The sequence below is a fragment of the Rhagoletis zephyria genome, unplaced genomic scaffold, assembly GCF_001687245.7.
Source record: "Rhagoletis zephyria isolate East Lansing unplaced genomic scaffold, Rhagoletis_zephyria_1.1 Rzeph_scaffold_01398, whole genome shotgun sequence".
NCBI lineage: Eukaryota > Metazoa > Arthropoda > Insecta > Diptera > Tephritidae > Rhagoletis > Rhagoletis zephyria.
The window spans coordinates 123276-128092 of record NW_016158482.1 but is presented as its reverse complement, the minus strand read 5'-3'; the positions used below and the strand labels follow the sequence as shown (position 1 = coordinate 128092).

General features: G+C 35.5%; 1 long non-coding RNA gene across 1 annotated transcript; it reads right to left on the bottom strand.

The window, feature by feature from the left end:
* Positions 1-3686: 3686 nt before the first annotated feature.
* On the bottom strand, positions 3687-4436 carry LOC108363861 (uncharacterized). The gene is made up of 3 exons (XR_001847666.1): positions 4109-4436; positions 3969-4043; positions 3687-3898 (listed from the first exon to the last, which is right to left on the bottom strand). It is a non-coding gene; the product is annotated as an uncharacterized LOC108363861 (long non-coding RNA).
* Positions 4437-4817: the final 381 nt, after the last annotated feature.

Here is a 4817-nt window from a genome sequence, read left to right as displayed (position 1 = left end):
ATATTTACTAAATAATTTCATTTCTGAGCGCTTTACAACTATTCATGTGAAAATGAAAATCAAAATGACTTCTTCCAAATATCCGATGCCCGATCGGATAGGCGTCTTTTTAGTAGCTTTTTGCGAAAAGTTACTTTGCCATACCTTCTACTTAACAAGAATTTTAGCAAAAGATTATTGATAGGGAATAGGCGTATTTTCAGTAACTTTTTGCGAAAAGTTACTTTGCCATACCTTACTTATCAAGTTATTTAGTAAAAGATTATTGATTTTGGGGAAATAAATCATATATTTCAAAGACATTTTTATTTATTTTGGGGATAAATCTAATTTGTGGAAAGGGAAGTAAAACGAAGTAAAATGAAGTGATGCAGTGAAGGGTTCCAAAGTGAAGTGAAAAACTTCAATGGAAGTGACAGCGGCAGCACTGGTTGTGAACTCCTTTGTTTGTAATCAGTTTCTTCATGGTTTTTGTTATAAAATATGTTATTGAAATACACGATCTCATTTTGTTTTACACGAGTTATTTTTGTGTATACAAATAATCTTTATGGTTTTTGTAGTTAAGAAATGGGTTATTTAAGATTTCTTCCTGTTCCACGCATTAATTTTAAATTTGTCAGGCCATTATAATTCAAAATTACAAAATCTTGTAGGAAATTGTGCAATTTTAAATTTTAAGTTTGATACATTTAAATATTAATGGTATTCATCTAAACCGATAACTTTATCAAGTAGATAATCTTATAAGTTTGTGCACTCTGTTACATGAACGACCCACACTCTCTTTTCGTTTACACGTGTGACAATAGTCGTGTTATCTTTGGTTATAGAGCTCAGTATCACTAACTTTATACTACTAGCATGAGGATAAAGAAATTAAAGAAACTAACTCACTAAATGGGGAAAAATTATATTTACGAGAAAATATGTATTTAAATAAATATACATATGACATAAAGGCTATTTATTTGAAGCAAGTTAGAAGAAACAATGGCAGAATGTCTGCTTGTGTATGAATTCATTTGTCACTACTACCAAACTTTGCGGCCACATTATCAGTGAAACAAAACAAACAGAATGGATAATAATTGAACCAGTTCTCTATCAGGATCACATCGTTGTTGTTGAATTGGCGTGAAAAATTTTTCTGCGGATCCCGATTATTGCCCAAGAAAACATAGCTAGAGTTGCGACAGAGTTGCATTGACTTCAGTTTATCAATCTTATTCAGTGAAATCGCTGGAGAAATTTATCAGAAATGTGTAAACGAGTTTCCATACAAATTTTGACAGCTCATTTTTAAGGTTTACACAATTATAAGTTTATACGGTTTACAATGCATTTATAAGGTTTGCTGAATACCCTTATTGATTGGTGAAACCGGACATTAAACGATGTTTCCACGCCAAGTGATTCGCTCTCCCATTCGTAATTCGCTCTCTCATTCGTGAATGGCGCCCCAATTACGAACCGAATCATGTAATTCGCCATACAAAATTTTGAGAGGGAATCACTTCATTCGTAGGTGATTCAGATCCAATCAACATGCGAATCAAGAACAAATCGTTATCTTCTCTAATTTTTATCGATAACGGTTGTCAAAATACATAGACCACACACTTCCCCGCCAGCACAAACATTGAAAAAACAGCTAGATTCGTTAAAACTATTGATTTAGCTAATTAACCCAAGGCGCATCAATTACAGGTGATAGCGATTGAAGCCATGCTTCTTCTTATGAGCACGCTTGTGTCAAATTATCGCCTGTTTTGCTTTTTTTACATATCCGCGTATACATACACATATACGTAAATATATACCCTGCAAACAAATGCTCCCGAAATCTTTATGAATATCGGAAATTTGTTACGATTCTTTTAGGAATCTTTAAAGAAAAACCTATGAAGCGGTTGACAAGAACTAGTAAAGAAATTTCGGTACGATTTCTTAAAGAAAATTCTTAAAAAAATTGTGAAACCTTTCACCTATGAAATCCTGGTATGCAGGGTATACATATACATACGAATATGAATAAATAAAGATGTTGATGACACAAGGAGTTCATACCAACGGTAAATGTTGTTTTTGTACGATTGCTACAACCTGTAGTTGTACAATCATGTAATTAACCACTGCAAATTTTTCTCCACCGTAGAAATGCACAATAAACAGCACATTAAACAAACAAGAAGCACAGATGTAAAGTGAATCACGAATGTGTTGTGTAAACAGGTTGATTCGCCGTTCATAATTGAGAGCGCGACCCAGTGGTTCGGTTGCTGTGGAAACGCCGTTTTAGTGTTATGCCTCAACAATTGTAACAAAGCCTTCGACAGTATCGATAGTATCGAATATTCTGCACTATCACTATCGAAACAATCGAATGTATAAATAAAATACAAGAATGATAGAATACAAGATTGCGCCGTCCTATGACGGGCGTTGACATTTGTGTACCACAAGTAAACAAGGATAGAGCGAAAAAAAGCACGAGTTGAAACTGCCAAAGCGGTTCACTTTACTGCGAAAAACGTGTTTTAATTTTGCCAAATGCGAAAATATTGCATTTTTCTCCTAATCTACTAGAGAACAGTGAACATTTTAGTGCACTCCATTGCTTTGCAATTAAGCCTGCTTCAGCAAACGTTTTAGTGCACTTTATTGCTTTGCAATTAAGGCTGCTGCAGAAAACTGCAGCAGCATCTCTGCGGGATTGATTAGTTAACTTGCTTCAACTCAAAAATCGCCCTCAAATTGCAAATTAACACAATTTAAACTGATTTTTCACTTATAATTCANCCACTAAGGACCAGTTTTTCAGTTCGAGTTTAACTCTGTTTGTCGCTTAAACTAAGTTTAAACTCAGTATGCAGTTTTTCAGTCAACTTTAAACGTAGTTTAAACTAAGTTTAAACTGAGTTTAAACGGCCGATCTGGCAGGGTTAAACTTAGTTTAACCTATCAGCTGTTTGCTGATACGTTTGTCTTGGTTGCAAAAAATTAATTGAACGCAAGGTCTTGTAATTTAATTTTTACTTAAAAAATGGATATTTCCTCTGACGAAAGTGATTATAGTGACGCGGCAGTAAGTGAAATACTTACGATTACTATACTGAGGAGAAAAAGAGTCATATGTACTCACCCGAATCATTTTAATATTTTTGATGAAATATTCAACAATTTATATTGAGCTCGAGGCCGTTTTTTAAATGAAAATTTATTGTGGAAAAGCAACAATAATTTGAAAAAATGGTAGAAGTGATAGCTATTTCGGAAATCACCACATTTCCTCATCAGACTTCTTTCAGTAGGATTCGAACCGACGATCCCACTGACTCAGCCAGTTGCCTATGCACCGTGCTAAGTACGCCTTGTAAATTATCGTTTGCCTATTTCCACTATTTTCATTTTTGTTATTCCAACACAATCAAGCGCAGCTATTCCGCTGCAATTCACTTGATCATGTGGTTGTTTGTATTGTTGGTTGTTGATGAAAAAGATTTTTTTGAACGCTTTCGCCTAACAAAAGCATCCGCTTACCGCGTTTTGGAGCTTATCGGAGAGCACATCAGACACCCGACAAATTGGTAAGCATTTATATTTTTAAATAATTCAAAATATTAAATTCTAGGTGCTTTAGGAATCACGCATTGACAGAGGAACAAATGCTACTTATTACCCTAAGGGTATATGCAACTGGTGGAAGCCTCTTGTTTGAGAGTTCATGCTCTTCAACTATGCATTTCATATGTAACTCGCACTTTTTTGCCTTTTTTGAGGCAGTATCAGCCCAGGAGTCCGGAGCAGAGTTCCTTTTTCGAGCCTTCATAGTGGTGTGCCGGTTTTCGCAGATTGACTGGGGTATATTTCTGCCACGAAATGTCTTGAGGTTTGTCTATTGAAAAAAGTATGTATTTAAACACAAAACATTTACATACATAAATATTTTGCTAATTTGTATTTACCTAGTGTCTGCTCTAGTAGGGATGCGGATAAATCTTCTTCCATCTCCACTGGAACTTCCACAATGCAAGTTTCTTCTGAAGTACAATTATGTTAAAATTATAGTACACATATTGTTGGGATATGTTCAATTACGAATTACCAATTATTTCTAATGCGTCGTCATTATAAATAGCTTCATTGCCCGCAATTTGCTCAGGCTGGCAAATGCTCAGTATTTTCCCGTCTATTGTTGTGCTGGGTATAAATATCACGCCTTTCTGCTGCTAATCTCTTTTTTGAGTCCTTCTTCACATTCTCGTACTTCGTCTTCAGCACCTTTGAGCTCCTATACACTTTACCAAACTTTGAGTTGAACTCGATCTCTATTTCCTTCCACACTTTCAATTTTACCTCTGCGCTGACTCGATCAGTTTTTTTGCACTCCAGCACATTTTTATTTAGTTCTACTTCTTCTTCTCTCTTCTTTATTGGCGCTGTAACCGCCCAAGCGATTTTGGCCAAGTCCAAAACAGCACCCCAGTCATTTCTCTTCTGTGCTAACTGACGCCAATTGGAAATGCCAAGTGAATACAAGTCCTTCTCTTCCTCTGTTACCAGCATCGCGGCCCGCGTTGAATATTTTCAGAGCAGGAGCGTTTCTGTTCATTCTACTAATTCTAATAAAAAGCTCACTTCACTCGTTGAAAAACTATTACTTCTCACAGACATTTTTATTTATTTGTTCACAGCGTTTAATTTTTATGGAAATTTATCAAGCAATGGCGTCGAATTGTAAACAAAGATCAGCTGTTGTCGTATGTAGATAAAAAACAGTGTTGCCCTACAAAATGGCCAATGTTTACAGCGGC